The 25,817-nt window shown below is 43.7% G+C and overlaps 1 protein-coding gene across 1 annotated transcript in view; it reads right to left on the reverse strand.

Annotated features, from left to right (window-relative positions):
- LOC147656700 (uncharacterized) overlaps positions 1 to 11,300 on the reverse strand; it is a 165,817-nt gene extending 154,517 nt beyond the window's left edge. The window contains exon 1 of the transcript XR_015293708.1: positions 11,216 to 11,300. The gene's annotated coding sequence lies outside the window, so the exon portion shown is untranslated. The remainder of the gene's footprint in view (positions 1 to 11,215) is intronic.
- Positions 11,301 to 25,817: the final 14,517 nt, after the last annotated feature.

The raw sequence follows: 25,817 nt of genomic DNA on the forward strand, positions 1-25,817 counted from the left end.
ATCGCGCTAAATACCCGAAAGCGCAGGAACAACCAAAGCGATTGGTCGCTTCGAAGCCATTTTGTTTGCCGGCATTTTTCACCGACCGAGCCTCGCAACACTCGGCCGTGAAGCTTCACTTCAGTGATCCGACCTCGAATTCAAGAAGAGACGCAGCAAGAGCGACAGTGAGTAAATACATTTTCCAATGTTACATTAGCTGATTATAATCGTGAAGAAAGAACACTTTGTCGAAAACGAACGAAAATTCCACGAATTTTCCCGAAGGAAGGAAGGAAGGAAGGAAGGAAGGTTGCCTTCCTCTCTCTTCAGATGCTTCAGAATCAAAGAGGAGGAAAGGAGGACAGAACAACAATGGTGGAACGGGAGAAAAGCGTAAGGAAATACGCTCGTCCGATTATGATTGACGCGGCCTTATCGCGGTGGTGATTAGCCGCGAAACGGATTCCGGGAACGATCGTTTAATAATATTCCGTTACGTTGGACGTACAAGGTGAACCGGTGTGAAAGGTGATTGCAACGCGGATGCATTTTTATTTAGCTTCCACAGCTTTCAAGAAACGCGTATCCACGATAACGCGTGCGAAATTCCGGAGATTCGAACTTCGTTTTCGAACTCAATTCGAAAGTTTTTTTAAAAATGCTTAAAAGTATACTGTTTATTACACGCAGCTGTATATAGAAGATTTCGCATTCAAATTTCGAGATTGGCGAGAAGAAATTATGCATCGAACATTATGTTCGTTCCTTCTTCGACGAGGCAAGCAATTTTTCGTCCAAGCGTTCTCCCCCCCTTCGTCTTCTCTCCACGCTCGAAACGTTGCAATTTTCCGGCGAGCGGCCGATTTAAACTCGGCTCTCCCCCTGCGCCACTTTTCCCGGTGACCATTGACTTAGAAACTTTATTACCGTCATTATCGATCACCGCGTGTGTGTACAACCGGCACGCAGCGAGAGCAAGGTTGAATTTAATTCCCCGCGTGCCTATCGCGCGTCACCGATTCTTTCCAACGACAGATTCGCTTCGCCGATTTGCCGGAAATAATTCCGACGATTTTATTGCCCGGCGCTACGAAACACGGCGACACGATCGATGCCTCGTCCGAGTTCGCGCTTCGACTTCGAGCATTCGAAGAGAGAAAAAAATATTCGAAGAAATTCTCCCCTCTTCGTTGATTATTATCGGAGGTTTTTACGAATTTTACGAAATTTACGTAAAGAAGAAACGGAGCGTGGACAGATTTGTTAAATAAATTTCTTTTTTTTTTTGTAAAGGAATATCGTTAAGACGATCGAAATACAATATAATATAACAAATTTTTACCAGACAGCTCTTAAGCATTATAATACACGGTATTATAATATTTCTCGAAGCACATTTTTCCAGTTAAACGCAAAAACACTCGACGATGTTTGCATTAGCAAGTAGAGGCTCGTGCCACAACGCCGCAAGCCAACGCCATTGACATTTTCTAAGGTAAGGTTACAAAAGAAAAAAGTTGAAAATCTTCTTCTACCTCTTCGATAATATCGATAACAACCGCCTTTTAAACGATCTTCGATCATTCTTTCAAATCTAAGATGAAGAGGAGGAAACGAAACGAAAAAATCCCCAATGAAGATGGAAAACTATCGAAAGAGAAGAGAGAAGAAATTCTGCCGCGCATATCTCGCGTGCACTTTCGTCATCGGCGTGCCCCCCCTCTCGCGCGAGATGCACGGTTTCGCTGGGAGCAAAAGCGAAGAAAACGCCCGGTATCCGGGGAATGCCGGCTGGGTAGGAGCGGCCGTTGCCCGCCAGGACACGCGAGGATCCTCTCGGGAGAAATGAATTCGACGCCTCGTTCCTCGAGTGGCTCGCGGATCAACAATCCTCGAAGCGGCGCTGAACATCAGAAACGGCCGACCAGAAGATCCAAAGATTCTTCACCGGCCGTGGAATCCTCGTTTTCTATTTGAATACGCGTCCCCTTCGGACTTCGACTTCGCGGAATTCAGCCCATTCAGCTCAACCGCGAAGAGTTTGCATCTCTCGAGGAGGAGAGACGAAGTCGAGAGTGCCTCTTACCTGCGGGAATGTCCTTCCACCTTCTCTACAGAACGGAACTTCTGAAAACTTCTTCTCCTACTTTCCTCTACCTGCACGAACGCCGCCGTGTACTAGGCTTCGGCGAGTCTCCAAGATCGTATTTAATAAATCGAGGAGCAAGGTTTGATACTAGGTTTATCACTAACGTTGCCAGGATAGGATAGCATCCAATCGATAAAAATTCTCCAGATCTTCCGAATATCTGCCAACAACCTCGGATTATGGAACTGCGTTATTAATACCGATCGAGGGAAAAGGTAAAACGGCCGATTTCTCCGTTATACACCCTTTTCGTCGTCGACGAGGAGGAGGAGGAGGAGAAAGCACTCGGAGAGAAACTCGATTTGCGCCCATGTTCGAAAAGAAAATCCTTTCGATCGACAATTATTCTATAATGAATAGTGTTCCCATCCGTCAATCATCGGCAATAACCGTCACGTTGCCGACGCGTCGTAAATGGCGAACTTGGCTCGAAATCGACTCGAAACGGAGGCGAACGGTCGGCCATCACGCGAAACTCGACCGATGACACGATTCGCCATGGGAAAATCACTGTGATCGCGGTGAAACGATCCGATCGGAATTGTAAAACACCTTTCACGAGATCCGCGCATAAGTTTTTTTTTTTTTTTTTTACATCCTCTTCGATAAAGATCGAAGATTAAACAAGAGTCTCGACGAAAAGTGTGACAAATTCACATCGGCCAATTGGACGAGTAAAGTAATCGTTGCTTGCTTCGGTTGAAATTTAATTTATATAGTCGTACAGCTTGGACTGTAACGAAATTCTCGATCAAAGGACTCGGATCGCCATCCGTCATAATTGTTCGTGGAATCGTTTCTTATCCGACACGCCGATATCTTTCTCCTCTTCTGAATGAAAATAAAATTCCTATTCAAATTTACGTTCCTCGAGGAACGTAGCAATTTCCTCCACCCTAATAATAGAGCGGAATAAAAGCCTGTTAATGGTAACATTAACGCGTGGCCCGCCTTCCCATCCCTCTTCGTTCCATCCATGATCCATCCATTGGAATTGGGTGTAATTTTTGAATTACTTTTTCTCTTAAGCATTCGTTACTTAATCGTCTGTCGTTCGATTTTAATGACAGGTTTCTTTTCCCAACACTCGATCGCTATTCTCGAAACAAATGCCACGAACAAATTCCATTCCAACGAAATTCTCTCTTTCTCTCTCGATCAATTTATATTTATATCTTCCCTTTTTCGATGAAAACCTTTTTTTTTTTTTCTTTTCGTCTTGGATTCCTCTGGTTCGTTCCACACGATCCACGTTGCGGAATGCGGAATAGATTCGAATTGATCATTCGATCGATGTAGATTATTACGAACTTGCGAATACAAGATCGCTCCTGTGTTTAGGCGGCATTCATCAATGGAAACACCGTTGGATCGTCGCAATAACGAGGGACTATTTAGCGAATCTCACGGCCGGTGTCGAAGAACCTTGCTGAGAACTTTAACGACCGGCCAGGTTATATCCGCGCAGTTATTGATGGACTGACACGATCGATCGATGACGATAAGATTGCCCCGTCACCGTAGTAAATCTTGTATACACGTCTTGGAGCGTTTGTCGCCTGGTTGTGATTGTGAACAACGTCGGTTGCGAAATAAAATTCGGCGGATGATTTATTGGATGATTATTCGAGGATGAAATTAATTTGACGCGAGATGGAATTCTTCAACCAGTTTCCCCGGCCTCGTATTTTTCGATCACATTTCATTTCTCTTTTCGGGAAACTCGCTGATAATAATAACTCGCTTCGTTCGAGTATTATTTTAAAGATCGTTTTAAAGATGTTTTTGTCGATCGAGAAAAACGCGATCCTTGTTTGCAGGAGGAAGGACGGATTCGAATTCAAATCGAGGAATCGTCGCGCTCGCGATTCTCCGCGGAAGGAATATATTCGAAATGTAAACACAAACGTTCTATTAATAAGTGGAAACGGCGACGAATCGGGCACAGTCGATCGAACGTCCGCGGTGTCGAGTGGCTTGTCGCGGCCTGGTCCCCGCGCCATTTTAATTGCAACCGTGCCGCCATACTTGCTCCTGGATCGATCGACATTCAAAAATTCGGTGAGAGAATTTCGACTATTCAACGATTGTTATAACTCGAAGTCGAAGTTATAAGGATAGTTTGATTAAATTTACTCTGGAAATATTTTTCAAGGATTGTTCCATTCCTGTGATCACATTGTGGATTTGTATTTAAGAAATCGAGGATATATCGTTGGAGTAAAAATAATTCGTTCAAAATTTCGATTTGGATTCGTGTTTGAAGAACGATCGAACGATCTCAATGGAGATGGATAATTTGAACAAAAATCGTTGGAACGAGATCCCGGTTAACGAAGGCATTTCCTTACAAGCGGATATTTCCAGATGTTGAGAGAGAATATTGCGGGGACGATTTATAATTCGAGGCCGATTACGCGGCGGCGTGTAAAGCACGCGTGTAAAATACGCGTGACGAATGAAATACCGCGAGATTCGCGGCCGTTAATCGCATCGACACGCAGGGGCTACAAGCTGCTACAAATCTCGTCCCGTGGACGAGACATCTGGCCATTATTCGCCCCGCTGGCCGCGGTGCATTATCATCGAAATCGGCAAATTCGCAATAGCCCGACTGCGCTATTTCCACGCGTTATTATCGCGCCACGGAATAAACGGCGGAAAACAACTGTCTGTCCACGCTTTCCAACCGGTGTTGAAACGCCCGTTGTATTGTTTTTTGCCTTCGTGCAGGCCGTCGTCCGCTCGAACGATTTCGAGAGAAGGAAAATATTGCGCGAAATGTATCATCAGAGAGAGATGATAAAGGAGAGATTATCCGTGATAATCGCATCGAAAAATAGAACTCGTGAGACCAGCTTACGATATTGTTGGAAAGGGGGACGCGTGAAATTGTATAATTGTTAAGAATTTGCCTCTCGACACGAAACATCATTGTCTCATAACTTTTAAATGTTTATCTTCTCCGTTTTTGATCTTGTTTCCTCGCTAACTAATTTTTCGTTCGTGCGTACGTATACACGAAAATATTTGCAATAACGATAAACAAAAGTGTGAAGTTATCGTTTAAGCGGCCGTACCGAGAGGATCCTTGAACCCGCAAAGATTCGCCTATGACTCGCCTACCTTGAGCTTGCGATATTAAACTTTTTATGGCTTTTTCCCCATTTTAACGAGGAAAACGTGTTTCAAACGTTAGGTAATTGCTTACAGAGTGTGAATCTCAAATTCAACGATAAAAGGCTTAACGATTTAAAAAAAAAAATCTCCAAGCATCGTCGAGTATACGACGATGAAGGAAGAAGCACGGAATTACGAGAAAAAGAGGCATTTTACACGGAATTATTCCAACAAATTGGATATATCTATTCGTCTCTCGCCGAATTCGAATTGCTTCGTTGTTTCTCCGTCAGAAATCTCCGTCCAATCCTGCGCAACGATTTCAAGCGATTCCATTCCAGCTTAAAAATCTTACGCCGCAAAAAGTGGTAGCGAAGATTTAAATTTTAATATGAAAGACGACGATCGTGTTCAGGCAGAAAGTTCAATGACGGTATGAGTATGGAGGAATCGATCTTGTATCTGCAGTTATGGAATAAAATTAGAAAGAGCTTATTTGCACATAATCTAAAACAGAAACGGATCGAAGAATTCCTTCGGCCAGGTGTTTTTCTCCGATCGTTTTCTAATCGAGTGACGTAACCGCCGACATTTTTTCACGAAATCGAGGCCGCCGCCGAGGAAACGCGCTGGAAGAATCGGCGGGGTAACGCGATCCGCCGCGACTCGGTTTCTCCTTTTCTGCTGATCAGACCGCGTCGCCGTGCCGCGCAATATTTTAATTGTTGGAACGCGGAAGCGACACGCTTCTCCTCCAACCCGGATCGGCTTCCAATCGATCTCGACGAAACGACGATGTCGAATCCAAATTATCGCTAAAAAAGGAGGGGAATCGAATAGAATTATTTCGTCGTTAAAAACGTGCATCGTACTCTTTTCTCGTTGCGTTTCCGAAAGAAACGATTTCGAAAGGGAAATTTCTTGGAAAAAAGAAATTCGGCTCGAGTTGTGAAAATTGGATGATTCGCGCGCAGAAGACGAACTTCGCGAAGACCAGAACTGTGGAGTGTAATTTTGTGTAAGGCGCGTGTGCATATTGGAACAGTTTGGTGAACTGCGCGTTAATCCTGTTAAATAATAAACGCGTGGAGAGGTTAAGAGGAGGTTTACGATCCAGCGGCTGGATCCAGCGAGTTTTTGGCGAGCGAGCTTTTTTTACACTTGGCTCGCTAAGTCAACAAATCGAATTAAGATTAGGGATATACAAACGTCTTTTGACGCATCGTCGGGGAATACAGCGCGGCCTATTTCGGGAATCGATCCGTTTGGAAACGGAGTGAAGTTCGATCCAGTAATAACGAAGGATCGACTTTCGAGGTGGATGCAAATAATTAACCGGGCGTCTGTTTTATCCGCGGCGCGCAATGCCCCGAGGGCCTTTTGCGGCATTCCCCGACAGTTATTCGAGGCCAACGATCGAGCAGCCCGAGGAACGGGTCCTCGAGCGTCGCGTTTCCACCACCAGGACTTCCTTCTTCGCCAGAGTCGAACAATTTTTTTCAACTTTCGAAATTTTCGTACGCTTCGAATTTTGCAATTGTTTCTGGAAAAATTTTATTATTAATTGTTTATATGTAAATGGCGTTGGACAATAATAAGGTAGCGGGAAAATAGCGAGACTCGTCTCGTCGTTGTGAAAGATTTAATCCTTGCGTTTAATTTTTTATTTCGGTAGATAATGAAGTGTAGAATAAAATTGTAAAGCGTCGAGATTATAACGCGAGATCCGCTATCACGTGCGAGCTTTATTGTATCACGAACACTTGTTTGTTAATTTTTATGAAATTTCACTGTACGATATCTAATTACACGCGTGATGTTTTGCAATTAAAAATTGATATTTTCTCTTTGAAAACGAGGGGATACGAATTAAAAAAAATCGTTTCGCGGAAGTATGAAAGGAAAGTTGAAAATTGAATAAAAATGTGTATCCGCGCTTTAATTATTGAAAAATTGAGTCGGCAATCGACTCGAGCAGAGCCCGTTTCACGAGAATTCGCCGTTGGAGAACCAGTTTCCCCGCGAATCCCATCCTCGTTGGGAACGCATCGGTGTTTCGAAACGAGGAATCGCCGCGTTATTCGCCGCTACCGGTATATTAGTCGATAAAACTCTTGCATGTATCCTCGTAAATACACGACGAATTGAGAAACCGGCCGTGTAACCGCGATAGCAGCAACTCGAAGAAGAATAGATCGAATCGTCGTACGACCATCCAGTATTTGCGATAAGAAAGAAAGACAATTTTTCGAAACTAATTTCTCCGTCATCGTGCTAGCATTCGTTCGCTTCTGTTTCTTTTTTCTTTTTTCTTTTTCTTTTTTTTTTTTCGATGACTGTTTCTCATCGATCGATAGTTCGTCCTCCCCTCGCCCCCACTCCTCTGAAGGATGGAAATTTATTTGAGAGTGAAACTTTCGAAAACTGTTTTCAGGAACGTCTGTTTGTTAATAGACAGGGAATAGACAGGCCGAAAGTGGATATAAAGTGGTTGTTGTTTTTCGAATCGTGAAAATTTTTCATGGTTAGAAAGTTAAAAATATTATATTAATTAATTTCCCGTTTCGCCGCCAATAAATAAACTTTTATGTAATCTTCTTCTTCGCCGAGGCTAGAAATTTTTCTAGAGCCGCGTATTCTATCTCGATGAGAGAACGGTCAAGGATATTTAGAGAGAGAGAGAGAGAGAGAGAGAGAGAGAGAGAGAGAGAGAGAGAGAGAGAGAGAGAGAGAGAGAGAGAGAGAGAGAGAGAGAGAGAGAGAGAGAAATTTTTCGACAATGAAATTAATTTGTAATTATCTTCGGAACGTTGATATTATTCAATCTCCCACCCCTCCCTCTTTTTTTTCACAAACAACCCGTGAGAGTGTGTGTACAAGAATACTTTCGGTCGAAAGGTCGGGAAGAATCGGTTTACAGTCGATCAAATTGTGAAAAGTCCAGATCGTAAAATTCTTCTTCTCAGGAAATAATTTACTGGTAATAAGTTGTGTATTCGGTTGCATTTGTTGCGCGAGGAGGATAAAAATGTGGAAACAACAAATCCCTACGATCCTCGCCGATCGAAAATTCTTGTCCCGGCTTCTGAGAAAATAAAAAAAAAAGTAAAAAGAGAAAAATGCGCAATCATGAAGGGAATACAAAGTTGCTAATATAAACCAGAAATTCCAGAGACTCGTGTTATTTATGCATTCGTATCGGCCGCGAGAAAATTTACGAGGAAAAACAGAAACTCGTAAACCGTGATACGACGTGAACGTCGTGATTTGCTTGAGCGAAGGTAAAAAAAGAGTGTTGCCGCGAGGAAATACGAATTCATAGAAGTCGGCTCCTCTTCCCCCCGTGTTTTTGCACGGCGATAAAGATTACACGCGATAGTTTTAATAAAAATTGAATAAACGCGTGTTCGTCCAATTTAAAGGAGATCGAATCGAATCTTTGTCCAACTTCGTCGTGAAAATTCCTCCAAACGTCTCGAACAGAGATTGAAACAAGACTCGTTACAAACTGAGAAAAAGGAAAAGAGGAATTGGCCTTCGATAAAGTTAGAATAAATTGTCGAGGAAAAAACGGCGACTCTGAACTGTACAACGACGCTTGCAAATATCGGGTAAAAATGGCAGCGCCATTTTCGATGGGAAGGGGGCGCTCCATCTCGAGGAGGTGAGAAAAGAAGGCGGGGAGCAGTAGCAGTTTCCACGTGTTGGGTTTCAATGAGGGGCCTCCGATTTTTCTAATCACCGAGAAACCACCGCGGTCAGTGTTGTTTATCTGGAACGAGGCGCTGCGACAGAAACACCGCGCTCTCCTCTCCTCTGTACCGGATGTGGCTTGCAAAGAGGCGAGCCGGATCGCCCTCTCCCGTACCGGTTTCCCCGGACACGATCCATAGGTAAACGAACGAACGTCGGGAAAATAACGTCTCTCCTCCATGAAAGCGTGCCCGTAACTCGACACGCAAAATCGGTAAGAAGAACTTCTTTCCCATAATTTCTCAACGACGAGATCCTTACTCTGCGAATCCTCGAACTCTGACGATTTTATCGTTGTTATTATTATCATCAAGGATGCGTCTGTCGAAGGCGTGTGAAAACGATCAGCTCTGGAATCTCTGGAGGAAAAAAGTCAAAATTGTGGGTCATAGAAGGCAAGCTTTTCTTGAAGGGAATGGATTTATGTTGTAAGCGGTGTCTTATCTAACTTGGACGGCTGTTCCGTCTATGTATTTGCGTCACTAATTATAGGAGACCGGTTGTACGCATCGGATTCGCGTCATTGAATCGCGAAATCGAATCGCAATTAGACGTAATGGATGAGGTGACTGTGAGAAGAAGGAAAAAAAAAAGCGCAATTTCTTCAACCTTTTCCCCCGTCGAACTATCTTTTAGGCGCGAGTTTTCTCCTCGATTCCTTCTCGTTCGACTGTGCTGTGCTTTCGTTTCAAACAATTACAGTCAGATACATTTAAAATATGGTCGAGAAACAAACGTGGGTAATCTAGGCTCGAAATCGATCTCGCTTCCAATTCTCCGCAACGCCAAAAAATAAATATGAGGGTGGAAAAATTTTAAAGAACTTCCAAGTTCAAGATAAAAATTAAATCTTGCTCAAGTAAGCAAACAGTACTGCGAATTAAACTTCGTCAATAAATGCGAATCCAATACACGTTATCTATACACGCAATCGCAAAGGAAAAGAATATCAATCCTCGAACACTCGAGAAGTTTGCCGCAATAAAAGCGAATTCGAGAGAGAGAGAGAGAGAGAAAAAGCCCTCGCAAAGTTATCCACTTTCCGGTCTCGACGACAAGTCGAGGTGGCTTTAATTTAACCACTTAGCTGCCACTTGCGCCGCAGGTAGCGGGCGAACCCCTGCCGGAATTCCTGTCGAAGACACCAGGCTTCGACAGCGGGGCCAGAACGGTGGAATGCGGGATATTCGCGGCCACCGTTGTAGCCAGTTCCTCTGTCAACGCTTGGAGGACGAAGGGAAACGTCGCCTCCTTCGCGTGTTTACGGGGAGAGACTCGATGTCGGCGGGGTGCTACCGCCCCCGTCGAACTTGTGAATGGAAATTCTTTCCAAGGTATTTCGAAGCTGTTCGTAAGCGTTATTTACCAACGTGCGCTACCAATATCCATTCTTCTCTATTAATCTTCCTCGCCAAGATTTTGGATTCACTTTATAATGCACCATCTCGTCACTCGTCACAATTCCGATTTCCTTGATCTCTGCCACGATTCTCGACGACGTCCCGGTCGCCAGAGATTTGATCGTTCGAAACTTAAGATCAACGAGACGAAAGAGAAGAGAATGGGTCGAATCGTGGTTGGAGGCGGCGCTGATCGGTTAACAATAAGTGGAGGAGGCGATAATTAAGCGAAGAAAGCGGGCGTGGAAAACGCGTGGCGATCCATCTTTCGCGTTCAACAGGTATCCAGATAAATTCCAGGCGGAGAGAATCGAGAAACCCTCGTGGTATGCTCGCTCGAGCCGGGGGCCGGGAAACGTTCGGATGCCTGATGTGTCATTGCGTTCCCGGGCGCCGCTTCTAGCAGCTGCAGTTACGTATCGCGATTGTTGCGCGCGCCGGGATTCCGGCAAATGTCGTTCTCCCCCCCGCCTCGAACAAATTCCAGGGTAATAAGGATTATCCGTGGATCGCGCTTACAACCGTGTTAAACACCACGTATTAATTATCTCGATCAAGCTCGAAACTCCTTTTCCACTGGATTCTGGTGGAGGAGTATCGTCTCGCGGAGAATATCGTGGAATTGTACGAAGCGAGTATACGTATTTATTATTAATAGTGGAAGAATTAAACGATTAAATTAGTCGAGACTACACGCGTCGATCGATCGATTAATCGGGGCCTTTGATCTCTCGACGATTACGATTGGAGACGATAATGCGTCTAAGTTACGAACATCTGGCGCATTTACGTCAGTTTTTTTCCAGCTCACCTGACCGGCGAGGCCTTGCGTTACGTCAAGCCGCGGCGTCCAAGCTCGCAGGTCGTGAACCCCGCGACAGATGACGGAAATAACCGACCTAACTCTCTTGAGCATCGCGAAACTAACTCGAGAGATGTAGCCGTGATACTATCTTTACTCTTTTTCTCCCCACTTTGTTTGACGAGCCGGCGAACGCGTTAAGTCCTGTTCACACGAAACACAGCCTTCAAATTAATCGAGAGAGAATCATCCTCGAGTTTTCATATCGAATAGAGCAGAAGTGATCAGATTTTTGTCAACGAATCGAGAAGAAGTACTTTTGACGAGGCTCGTGTATATATATATGAAAATCTGGTGAATAATCGGAATAAATATTACGTCCAAGTGAGTATCAAAATGGCGTCGAACGGTCGAGCAATTCCCTTGAAGAGTAGAAGAAGAGTATTCGCTACGTGGCTATCTCGGTTGCACGAGGCCGGTGTGAGCAACGCCTTTCGAACATTTGTCTCGTCTATGTTTATGCCGTGTCGTCTTCTGGCGTCGAACCGGATTTATCCGGTGGTCTCGGTGCACCGGCTACCCATACTCGCGACACCTTACTCGACTTAGAACGAGTGACTTTTCCGAAGGTAAATATAGGCGACCGTTCTCGGTGTCGACTCATGCCGTTCGGCAGCCGATGCCAACCAACAGCTACGCGAAAGGACGCCAGCGTTGTTGGCCAGGGTGAAGGGGAGCTCGGCACGCACCGGAAGTCCTCGATACCGCTTGGTTATCGCTTCGTTTCAATCTTGTTTCCGGATACGTTTCTTTAAGTAATTGAAGAAGGGTGATTACGTTATTAGATAATTTAGGTAAATACGAAACGTGATGTAATCGAAAATAATATTTCAAAATTTAAAATCCCTCGTACCATTTATTATTCACTCGTTTCTAGCCAATAGAAATATTTATCGCGCGATATATCTCAAGATTTTTAAAACCGTTATAACTCCGAAGATAATGACTTGCGGTAGATGGATGGAAGGCCATTAGAAGCGCGGAATCTTACCCTTTAAACCCTTTTTCCACTTATCCCGATACGAGTTCCGGTTGCTGAGATATCCTCAAGTGTAAAGAAAAGGATGATTTGTTTTCAATCGTGATCACCTTAAATTCAATTAAATCCTATTAAAATTAGGAAAATTTTGAACCGCTATAACTTCGAAAATAATAATTTCCGATCGATGGTTGAAAGACGATCAGAGGCGCGGAACCTTGCCCTTTGAAACGCATTTTCGTTTATCTCGATATCATTTTCGGTTCTCGAGATATCGTCGTGTAAAGGAAAAGGTAATTTTTCATCGTTTACTATCTCCTTCCTTGTCGCTTACTCGGACCTCTAGCTCGCACCTCGTCCCGCTGACCTATCCCAAACTCGAGACAAGCGACAGACGCGATTCCTGGAATCGTAGTCGCACGCATTTCCAGGAAAAAAATATAGGACACCGAGTCGCGGGCCCATTCATAATCCCTATACTGCTTTTTTAAGCGTCATAGACATTTCGAGCTCTTATATCTCGGCAACCGATCGAGATATCGGGATAAAACAAAAAGTTGCTTTAACGCCACGATTTTTACCTTCTTCAAGCTTCGTTTCAAAGATTCTACCCGAATATATTTCGATATTCACATATCGATCGAATACTCGAACGCGTATATGCTACACATATACAATCGTAAAAAGAAAATTCACCTTGGATTTCTACGTTCTCTTCTTCCTCGTATTTGTCAAAAATTACATATCTTCCTTTAACGAAACGAAAAGTTCGTAAATCGATGCGTAAATTTCCATTCTTCGCAAGATGACAAGATCAAAATCTCTCGATCTAATAGAATCGTGGCTGACTTCTCTTCCGCTTCGTTCAATTACGAAACATTAATCGCCGTCCAATTTAGCCGCACCCGGGCGCCTGAAACAGCCTCCTCTTATCTCTTTATCCGCCGTCTGAGCGCAGCTGCATTCCTGCACGGTGACACAGAATTTCTCAGCGCATTCCGGCCGCGCGGAATCGCGGCCCTTTCCCGTCGCGGAGAGAACGTGGCCGGTGTGGCTATTTTTCGCGCGCGCTCGTAACAGTCCGCGCGCATTCTGTCTCGGAAATCGGGATCGATCGAGAGGCAACTCTTGTCTCGGAAGAGAGAAATATCACTTTTGCATACAACTTGAGCTATGCATGGAAAGAAGTTTAATCATCGAGCAGAGAATCTTTTCGAATTACAGCGATTTCTATTTTATTTTCGCGAGATGGAATATAAAAAAAAATAAAACACACAAGAAATTCGCGGCGAATGTTTTTAGTATTTTTAGGATATTGTTGGAATATTAGAAGAGAGATGGTTTCATTGAAAATTTATCGGAGAAATTTTCGCCGCGTCATCGAGACGTTCGCGTTATCAGGGAAATCGTATCACCGGATTGATTTCTGCAACTCTTCCTAGCTACACGTCTAGTCAGTCGGTTTGCTCTTCGTTCGATCATTTTACGAATCGTCGAATTTGATTCAGGTAGGTGTGCACTACTTTTCGCAAATTTTACAACTCGTACGTAAACAATTCTCGTATCATTCCGTAAGCAGACGACATGATGGGAGATTCGAAATAATCTTGGAATCGTCCCACGCTCGAATATAATTCGAACGAGTCTGGAAAACATTTCTTCCGAGCTCAGTTTCAGACTTTCGTAATAAACGTAGAATCGAGAACGAAGCCTCGAGTGGCGATAAAAAAGAAAGAGACGCGCATACATTGTGTCATCAATTTGTATCATCGGTCTACATTCTTTATCGCCTCGATATTCGATATACCCTCCTCCTCTCCCTCCCTCACGCTATCGTTTTCCACTCGACTCGAGCCACTTTCAAAACTCCCGAAACTATCCAACTTCCAACTTCAAATCTTCCAAGAGAGAGACTTATCGAGGGACTTCTCGAATTGTATTCAAACCTAAGGCACGAGTCGTGGCCTTAAGAACTTGGAAGAATCGTTTCGAAGTTGAGGGAAGGTATTCGTGAATGATATTCGAAAATTTGACGAGTCGATCGAGAAGGAATCGTGCATGCATATCCCTCCCCGTGACGCGTGATAAATTTTCCTAAGGCGACGAACGAAGGAATATTCGTCACGATATTCAGAAAATACGGGGTGCGAACAATGAGGCGAAAGCGGAGAGGTTGTGCGTACATCGCGGCATAGTTGCAGTTCGTTCGCCTACGAGTGTCGTATCGTGTACACTCGTAAACATTTATAGAGCTGGTTTCTCCTCTCCCTCTCCAACCACGTCTCCTTTTTCCACCTCCTGGCTGGACGCTGCCTCTACACCAAGACTGAAAAGACTCTTCGAGGGGGCGAAGACCGATATCCTCGTTATCTCCACGTTATTCTCTCCGTCTCCCACTTATTAATTTCTGCACAATTGTATCTAATATAACGTATATTGCGCATACTCACACCTGTGAGAATGAAGCTGCGAGGGATTGACGAGAGAGAGAGAGAGAGAGAGAATCGTTTGGCAGATTCCCTATTCCTACTCCACGTGTCGAGGTAATTTGCCACGCCGTCGTCGGGTGTTGTACACTCCGCGAACCGGACACTGGACCCTCGCCAGCCAGCCACTCTTTCCCTCCCCGTAATTACCGAATTTTCCAACGATCTCGCGGCAAAACGTGGCGAGCCACGGCGAGCGGCGGCTCCCGATTTTCTTCACTGTGGTGATTCGAATGGGTGACAATTTCGTGGATCTAGCCTGGTGTGTATACACGATGTGTGTATACGTATGAACGATGTCGTGTAGAAGACAACGCAGCGCCGCGGCCTCCTATTTCATAAGGACGGCAAGAAGACTTATCTCGGTAAGTCTTTGGGGTGAGATTTTTAAGATACGTGTAATTCGAGATCGATTTCTCTTTATTATCTTTCTCGTATTATCTTCGTCGGCAATTGGCACGGAGACGTGTAACACCTGAAGAAATTGAAATTTTACATTTTGGTCTTCGCAATGTACTCGGTGTTGAAGAAGAAGAAGAAGAAGAAGAAGAAGAAGGTGGCGTCAGTTGTTCAGAGAAGAAGCTGTTTTTTTTTCTCTCTCTCTTTTTAAGCTGTCACCACGGATTTATCGGTTGATGGAAGAATTTAGGTTAATGTTGCAGCAATGTTGATACGGAAAGGACGTCGAACTGAATTAGTCGGTTCGCTTTATCACGTGATTTGTTCATCGGGTTAACCTTTAACTGGCTGGAGTAGAAGTTAATTCGATCGTGAATAGCACGTGATTGCGCTGCAATCTAAAACGTCAATAACGACGGTAAACAATGAAGGACGTTGAGTAATAAACACGCTGCTATTAATCCGAGAGATACGACATCGCCTGAAAGAAGGGAAGAAAGAAAGGAAGAGAAAAAAGAAAAAGCGACGAGCGAAAAACAATATCGCGACTAAATAAGAAAAACACCCGATGACGAGAATCGATGATCCGTCATAACCATAATACCCAATTCTTCCCTATCGATCATTCGAAATTCGTCAAAATCGTATTTCTTCCGAGTTCCATTAAACAACAGTTGAAACAGTTATCTAGAATTCTAAGATTCGCGATTAGATCGAACTGGTGGTTTGCTTTTCGACGAAAGAAAAAAGAAGAAAAGAAAAATCTGTTCAATCCTTATCTTGTTTGTTTATCGCGTTACCTGCGATAAATATCGTAGATACCGTATTGTTGTGTCGTCGTCGGTTATTGGAGGAGAGTTATATCGCAAAATCGAGAGACGAAATTTATCGGCCGATCGATCCTCGCAACGCAACGCATCCTAGGCGCCCCCTGGGCAACCCCGAAACCGACACGTACGTACGATCTCTCCTCTCCCTTTTGGCACACGGCCCGATCCACGGTGACGATGTAGCCGAATAAATGAACCGTGTGTCGGTTGTTCACGTGACGAGCAGACATGTGACGTCACAGCCAACGTACTCGGATATAATACATTAATGTTTCAATGGAAAATATAGACACGAAGCCCGTTCCCCCTCATTCTTGAATTTCGATTACGTGATTCTGACGGTAAGTAAGCTCGAAAAGATACGAGGAAAGGAAAGATGGGTACGAGAGTCACTTTACTCGTCGTCTCATGAACAATCTTTGGAAAGGATTCTCCCTCAGACATTGGCGCCGCTCGTGAAGAAAGCTAATAATTACAGCCCCTGTGAAATAAATATTTTATTTATTATTCAATACGATGATTGCATCGATGATACGAAAAGAGAGGGAGGGAGAACGCCAACACCGATTACGTAAGATGGCAGGTGATAACCTCGATCGATGTGTTCGTCGCCTCTCGATAAGAAAGAGAAAAAAAGCGCCAAGAACGCGAAACAAATCTCTCGATCGACGTGCCCGTACGTTTCAACCGCGCGGTGTGTGTATCGCCTTGGCTCTGGCTATTTAAATCGCTCGCTAATTTAAATATTCGATTATCTAATCGACACGCTCGCGATGTCGGGAAGAGAATTTCATCAGTTGGTGTAGTAGCGATAGTAGATTTTAAAATACAACCGGTCTATTATTCCCACACGGCATTATTCATTAGCGCGTCGTCATTTAGATAAACAGAAGGTAGGCAATTATTTATTTGCGCCAGCCGTCATCCCGAGTACAAAGTTTCCAGGAGGAGGTCTCGTATCGCTCGTATCGTCGCGTTACACGATTTTTTTCGTTGGGGGCCCCGATTACACGCTCGAGGATGTACACGTGTGCGCGTTCGTTTGGAAATGAGCGAAAAGAAAGAAAGAAAGAAAAAAAAAAGAAGCGCAGGTGCGAACGCGTGCACCTGTGTTTTCAGCTGGATTCGGCTGTGTGCGTTAGGTTTGTTTGTAACGTCAACAACCGATGCTCTTCCACCGAGGAAACATTTTTGTCGTCGTATATTAGAGAGAGAGAGAGAGACTGCGCGTTATATTATATTATTCCCGACAACCTCTGGGAGGGGAGGGGGATTCAGATTTTTGTTTCGAAAACAATCGAAAGAAAACTCGGGTCTATAATTAGCATTAGTGTTAGGTTAAACGATCGAGCTTATACGTAAGGATTATGTAATATCGTACGAGGCGTGAGGAGCACGTGCAAATTTACGTCGATATACACGTCGGCTCGTTTTGCTGGTTTCGACAATTCGAATCGATCCGAAAAGGAAAGTTTGTCCATTTGCACTAAAATCGCTTGGAAACAAGATACTCGCGTTATATCAATCTCTTGACGGAATATTTTACACGCGAAAATCAACATGCACGGGGGCAGCAGACGATGCCGCCGCACGTTTGAACAGCTTCGTCTCCCCCCCCTCGAAAATTTATATGACTCGATAGGCAGCATCCTATATATATATATATATATCCGGAATCTCGAGGATGAAATAATACCGAAACGTCACTCGGTGGCGTCGCCTCGCATTTCCACCTCGCTTTTTCCCCTCGCGCGAACAAATGCATAATTCATTCGGCCCCGCGCGCCATGTCTCTCCCCTCCAAATTTATAATAGCGAGGCAGATTCGCAAGTTTGAGGAAAGCCTTTCCTTTCGATCTAGCTGCACGCGCGTCGTCCACTCCTGGCCGCGAGCATTAAGCGCAATTTATTCCACGATATTAGGAAAAGATACGATTATCGGGAAAGAACGAGCCAACTTCTTTGAGACCGATTATTCGCCGGTTATCGAGTTTTATTTATTTTATTTTCTTCTTCGTATTTTCCAGCAGCAACAGAATCGGGTGGATGTAAGAGTATGCAAGATTTTAATGATAATCTAATCGTTTACGCCTGGAACGAGTTCGATGGGTAAACAATAAAGCGCTTACACGTGAAGCGGTATTATCAAAAAGAAAAAAAGAAAAAAAAAGAAGAAGATAACGATAAGTGACACTTCTTGGGAACTCGACTACCTTCCTCAATATATAAACGAGCGCGTAACAGCCTCGATACGTCACACACAAAACACGGTTCACGGTTTTTTCCGCCGTAATACGTCTTCGTTTGCAGCGATCATCTGGTGTGACGCGAGAAAGGCACGGAAACAAAAGTGGGAACGAGCCGGGTCTATTTTCATCGCGAGCGTAACAGGACGTGCGCAGGAGCTGCGAGAAAAGAGGTCTGGATCGTTGAACGACTTCTGCCGTGGTGAAATCGGCCCCAAAAATAATCCGGCTGCTCGTTGCGGAAGCGCGTTAATCCGCGAGAAGCCGGGGGGAGGCAGAAAGAGAGGCGGGTGGTGTGTTTTACGCGATATTGTTTCACGGAAACAGAAGTTGTATAATGCTCGTCGTATTTTTCGACGATTTTATTGTTAATTCGCGCACGTGAATTGGTGGAATGAGAAAACGGCTCCATTCCAAGGATACTCTACTTTCGACCAGAGATAAATATAGGCCGTTTCGTGGATTAATTCTCGCCGTTTTAATACGGATCCCTTCCCACGATCCTTCGATAACGATAATTGGGGAACAATTTGCATCGGCAAGGGTGCCATCTAAATTTAACAACTGTCGATACTGGATAAGCGCCGTTTGATCAAATGATCCTTTTATTTCTTATCCAATATCTCTTCCTCGAAAAAACTCACAACAAACTCGTATGAGACTTTACCCGCCAGATGAAAAATCGATATTAGCAATTTTTCCCAGTCTCGACCTGTCGCGCGTCAAGTCATCCCTGAATAAATAAGAATATGGAAGAAGCTCTTTCTCTCTCTCTCTCCTCTCTCTCTCTCGAGAATCTGTCCGTTATCCGACGGCCATTTAGTCATCGAAATAAATTTGTATAGGGCGTGCGCTAAAGAGAGAGAGAGAGAGAGGGGGTGAAACGAGTTCCAGGAACAGAAAGGTCGATCGATCGTGGCAAGTGAACTTCCGCGATACTATCGACGTGTATTTATACGACGTGGGCGCGTTCGACGGACGACTCGCCCTTGGATCACGATAACGCGTTATCGGGGTTGCGAGAAAGGGGGAGAGAATGGGGGTGGCTTCGTGGTGATTAATTCCTGCGCTTCGAAAAGTAGCTGCTAGCTGGAGATGATAGAGCGAAATGCACGTTAACCGCAAGTGGATGATCCGATCTTCTTGAATTCTTGATGCAACGATCGTTGCGAAGGAACAATGGATTACGAGCACTTTCTAAAGACGTTCGTTACAACAACTTTCCATTCATGATTCCCTTTTTTCCCCTAAGATTCCGGCTTCTTCGACAGATATCGAGCTCGTGATACTCGATTTTTTCGCGATCATCGATGATCCGCTCGTGGAAAGCGAGAGCTGAACCGTAGAATTTCGCGGTTTAAAGGTCGCTGTTTGGAGATCTCGCGATAACCTCTTCCCCTCGAGTCGATATGGAACGTGTCGTGTTTGGAACGTTAGGTGGAAATTCGATATTACTTTTTTTTTCTTCTTCGTCTTGGACGGGCCTCCAATCTCTGACCGCCGATTACGAAACGGAAATCGTTGGCCGATATCTCTCGTCCGTAAACGTGCCGCTTGTGCGTGTTGACGCGTGCACGCGTCAACACCGATTCTCGAGCGATCGTCGTAAATTAAGGGACGTTATCGAGCGATCGAGCGATCTCGATCATAAGCGTGCGTGTTTAGAATCCTTATCTGGCGACGACGTCGCGGGTATAAATATTTTCTTTCGGTAGGATCGCGTTTCGAAATCTTGGCCGGTGGGTCGACGTCCGAAAGAGGGGAGAAAAATCGAATGAGAAAGTGGTATACGATAAAAATTGGATAAAGAAGAGGGAGATTCCGGAGATCAAACGACGATAACGTTTGTTTTAACACACGCTTATAAATACGAAATATGATTATTCCTTATTTTTTAAAGCAAGATTGATCGATGCACGCGGCTTACAGTTTGTACACCTCGAGTGGAATACTTGGAATTCTTTCGTTCCCAGAATTTACATTACACGGTGTGCAATTCATCGATTCCGTGCAATATCTTAGTCGTAATCTTGGCGTCGAGATAAATCCAATTTCTCGCTTCCCTCGTCGCGCGTATGAGAAATTGCATAGGAAATTTTTGGTAAGCGAGACATTGAGGCGCGACATTGACCCAACGGAGGATTCCCACCGTGCCGTATGGTCTCGCTATTTTTGGCGGAACGTTAACAGAGGTGATAACAATTCCCGATAAAAAGCGGCTTTATCGTTTCGAAAAACGGTGGTTTTCGCGTGTTATTTAAATTTCGGTCTCGGAGGGCTTAATCGCGAAGGAGTGGAAAGGAACGAACGGAAAATGCGCGCCTCTGTTTTTTTAGACGTCGTCGCGACGACGCTTTTTGCGTTAGAGGTTACCGATAAATCGTCCGCGTGAACGAATCGGCTCTCGAATTGTACACACTGTTCAGCGTGATGACTGCCTCGTGACATTCGTTGATAACGAGTTAAACAAACAAATTAAACATTGCATCATTTGATACGTGAATCTATTATTGCTCTTGGAGGAACGAAAAGAATGGTAATGAAGGAATGTCTCGGCTAAATATACCTGTAACTTTGTAAACTCAGTCGGTTCAATTAATCTAATCTATTTATGCGAAAAGAAAAAATAATTTTAATAAATGCCTCACCTTTACTTATCGCCTCTATAATCTGATAAAATAAAGATTGCATTTTTTAATAGATAGATAGATAGATAGATATTTTATTCTCGATTCGTCCATTATTAATATAATTTATTTTTCGGATAAACAATTTTTCTACTCGCCTGATATAATGACAACGTAATAAGAACGAAATCTTATTTGCCACTTATTTGAAAGAAACGCTGTTGGAAACACCGATGTAACGATATTAATACACGGCCAGAGGTATGAAATCGGACAACGGTACGCATTTATTAAGGAACTAAGTAATACTTTGCCCTCGACGAAGCCGGGACTGGATTGACGAAACTCGTTGTTCCCTCGATGGGACGAATTCCATCGATCGGTGATTAAGAAAACACGCGTGGAATGTCATTTCTCCTCGATCACTGTTGTGGACTTTCCCGGGGGCAGATTATTTACGATTGTCGTTTATTCGCCTTTCTCACCCCCGCTGGAACTCGCATGCACTCGCATCCTGTGCGTGCGCATAATGCCGACGACCACTTTGTAACGTTCGTACAATATAACGTTCAGAGGCGAGTTGAATTCGCGGTATGCAAACCGACACGGCTAATTTTCCTTACTTTTCACCACGTTGTGGGAGGAGAGCAAGAACGAAAAATCGTGGGACGAATTGCGACTTTTAATCATCCTCTTCCCTTGCATTCCTTTTCTACTTTTACTGTTATTGTTATTATTATTATTGGTTGTTTCTGGGAAAAATTATCATATCGAGGCTTTTACGAGTTTCACTTTTCTCAATCTATTAGCTTGAATTACATTTTAACACGTTTCAGTTGAGTTTCTCAAGTATATCAGTATACTATTATTAATCATCTGTAACATCGATTCTAAATTAATTGTACTCTACTTCTACTACTTCGTCGTTCTGTTTCAACTATTTGGAGATTTTCAATCTCAAGTATTCTGGTTTGAATATAATCAATATAATATCTAATTGGCAGTTCAATTTCAACTCGCGTATTATCGGTGAAAATTCGTAACAACACTCTTCTGTGTTACCGCGTACGTATAATTTTAGATTTAAAATTGTATAAAGATGCACAGTGGTTTGTTAACAAATCATACTTGCCCCTCTTTTCTATTGTTTCTATTGTTCTTAAATTTTAAATTCTATAATTCCAATGTATATTTTATATTTATATTTCAGTGCCTGTTCCATTAAGTTTCTTTTAAAATTTCGCTTTAACCCTTTGCACTCGCTATCCTACATTTTATTATTACGCATATATTTGCATTAATAAACATATGTACAAATATATGTATAATATAATTACATTCTAGGTGACTCTTGATCTAACCTTCTTAAATATAAATACGAGGTTAAAATCTTATTTTTCTTGAACAAGAAGACGAACGTGTTAAAGGGAAGGAAGGATTGCATTCTGGTGTACTTAATATTCTTGTCAAAACGAGATTGGAATTCGAGATTCGAATTAGACGAACGAGATAAGATGCGTGCATGCGATGCAGTGAAGTGCAATGACGCTCTCTCGGCCGATTGGATTGTTTTCATTTCGTTCTCACCTGCGATCGCTCCTTGACTCGAGCACGTAATATTTTCGTTCTCGACGAATGGACGAGGCGTAATCTTGTTTTCGTTCGGCGAAAACTTTCTTTCTTCGAAGGCGAAGAACTCGTACTCGACGATTCGCTCGTTAACTCGTAGAGATAAGAGGAAAACGGGACGGGGCTCGTTTTCGTTCTCTCCTTTAATCGGGCTATTTACTCCCGCGAAATCGTGCAAAATATTTACGCCGCCTCCTGCATTGTCCGTCGTGTTTCATTATTTCGGCCCTGTTTCCTTCCAATTCGAATCGTACACAAATAACATTGGAGATATCTTCTTCTCCTCCTCCTCCTCCTCTGGCCAGAGAGAGATCAGGTTTAGCGGTGCGCAGGTACGAGGTGAAATTTCTGTCGTCGAGGTAGGTAGTCGATAGTCGAAGGTCGCACGAACTCGAGCTATCCGACTTGACAAGACCTCGAAAGCCGGAATTTCGTCAATTTTCGATCGGAGGTTTTTCGTAAGAATCTTAAAGGATCGAGAAAGTGACGATTTCGGGCTCGGTCGGTGGCTAAATGGAATTCTTTAAATGACGATGAACCATTACTCAACTCGTCGTTAACGTCGTCGTGTAGTGTTGAAAGAATTCGTGGTAAATTTAAGATATACGCAGTATAGATTCATTCCGATAAATCCGTTCGCTGTTTAGAATCGAATGTTTCGGCACGAAAGGTTTGATACGATATTTTTCGTAATATTGAAAAAGAAATAAAAAAGAAAAAAAATAATTCAAATTACTCGCTGATCCTGAATCGAAGAGGGAAGAGAAGAGAGAAAGATATATATTTCTGAAGGAAAATACGGGAGAAAGTAGGAAAGAAAATTGAGAATGGAATAACAAGATTTCTACACTAGCTGCATTGGGATTCATTTAATAGGAGAAGAAGAGCGGTGACTAAACTACGCCTTGTGAAAAAGTGAAACGTTTGCCGATGTATACTTTTAATTAGCGCGAATGGGTGAATCGCAACTGGCAATTAGTCGGCCAATATTCGCACGATCGCGATTACTTCGAACGATTCAGCCCGAGAATTCAGCTTCTGCTGAATTTTTATTTAACTTGTTCGGCCATTTGATCCGATCTCGATCTGTTTGCGAAATAATTAGAAGTGGAAAAAAAAAAAAAAAAAAAAAAAGAAAGAAAGAAAAGCGGCGTTGTGTTGCACAATAACGACTCTGATACGTTTTTTCGATACACGAATCGAGAAAAGTGGAATCGTAAACGATGAGATCGATTATAAAACGAAAATTCGAGAACGAGTATTTTTTTTTTTTTTTCTTCACTTTTCATCGATTCACTTTTGTCCTTTAAACGGTTAAAACAATATATGTACATATATATTTCGAAACGGTGGCAAAGATTAAGACCCACGCAAAACTCACCTTCGTCGCCTTGAGACGTCTGCGCTATCGTTATTGATAGTGTTATTATGCAGAATCATATTTTCGTCAATGCACACCGATCACGTTCAGCGATGCCTTGTTCGGCACTGGCGTGTTTTTTTGGCGCATAAAAAAAAAAAAAAAAAAAGAAACGCACGCTCGACTTTGTTAAAAATACATTTTTCCTTTTCTTTTCTTCTCTTTTCCCTTCCCCAACCATTTCGAACCGTTGGAAATCTATCGCGCCGATCCGTAGTCGCGATCGTTTCTCAAGCAATCCGAGCTTGTGCAATAAAAACGAACTCGTTAAAAACGCGTTGCTTCTTCGTTCCTTCGCTCTTTATTTTTCCTGCTCCGTCTTCCATCCTTTCTTCCAATCTTTGTTTCGTTTAACCATCGTGTTAAACATTGGGATAGTCAGGTTTTGTTTTTACACGAGGGTACAATATAAACGTGTTTCGCGTCGAAAAAGATATTTCTGAGACGATCGAATGGGAGGGAGGGGGAGGGGGGAAGAAATACCACCGCCACTCGTAAATTTTGAAAATCTTTCCGAGAGGGAAGGTCTTCCACGATTAGGATTCGATCTTTGATTACGCGAGGTCATGGCGGAGTTGCTCGTCCACTTATCACGAAAGGCGAATTGACATTGAAAATTTTGTGAAACGATGTTTTCGAAGAAGAAGAAGAAGAAGAAGAAGAAGAAGAATCGTGTCTCCGATCGGCGAAAGCAGGGAAGAGAGCAAATATTTTTCAGCTGTTGAGCGCATATACGCGAACTGTTACGTCACAGGAATCCGCGAACTCGAACAACGCGTCGTAAATGCGATCTGCGAATGTAAACACGTGTTCCTATTTTTCCTTTAACTAATCTGTGCTATTAATATTTGTGTGCCGAGCGGCTTCATTTATAGCCGTCTTTTATGGCCTCTTTTACGAGCGGCATCCTCACCAGTGTAACACACATCCATCCTTCTAAATTCGTTCCTCCGCATCGTCGAATAGAAATCGTCTCGCCATTTTTTCCATTCCCTCTCTCTCTATCGAAAAGGAAAAACTACGCAACGGTGTCGCAACTGAGCACACGTTTTCACGATGTTGCTCGAAAACTTCTCCTAATGAAGCTCGACCGTTTACCGATCCCTCTACGCGCGCGCGCACACACACGCACGGTCGGCAAATTCGATTAGCAACTTCCCAACGCGAAACTCGCGAAGTCATCGAACTCTACTTCGAAAGGGGGAACTAGGTCAAATTATTAGATCCTCCAAAGAAGCGGAGAAGGAGGAATTAAAAAAAAAAAAAAAAAAGAACTCGAGGATGGTTTAATCTTCGATGGTTCTAATCGTGCGTGGGGACGTGTTCTCGACGACAGATACCCTTTTGACATGCGAAACTTTTCCAAATGTCGCTCGGCTGGCTTCCGACTTCGGCACACGAAGAGAGGAAGAAGAAGAAAAGAAAAAGGCGATCAGAGCGGGTGACGTCGTCGAATCGTGCTTCGATCGCTAATCAAACTCGCAGGTGGCTCGCTCGCGTATTAATCCGCGTGACGTAGCCCCGCCGCTGTTGTGTCGTGCCGATTCGACGCCTCATTATCGCCGCTTTGTTGCAACGACGAGTGCCTCGAATGCGTCGTTCGGGAGAGGAAAAATATTTTCGGCGTAATAACACGATATTCACGCAATATTCGTCGAATTATTCTCCGTCCTTCTTCTTTTCATCATCGTCGACGCAAACAAATCTTCGAATTTCTCGAGAAGAGGCACGGAAGGTTAATTCCTTGGAAAGTCGTCATCGAAATCTCGATGATCTCTGGTTGACAAGGGATCGAGGGAAAATTACACGTTCTTTTGTCGAAGACAATTCGGCCGGACTTTGGCATTCGAGGCGTGAGCGAGCGGAATCGTGAGGGAGCCGGGAAGATGTGGGTTTTCATCGAGTTAGCGGACGACGTTCTGTCGGGGAATACAA

Source organism: Apis florea, unplaced genomic scaffold (genome assembly GCF_048593485.1).
Source record: "Apis florea isolate Af1SG1 unplaced genomic scaffold, ASM4859348v1 contig_3496_pilon, whole genome shotgun sequence".
Taxonomy (NCBI): Eukaryota; Metazoa; Arthropoda; class Insecta; order Hymenoptera; family Apidae; genus Apis; species Apis florea.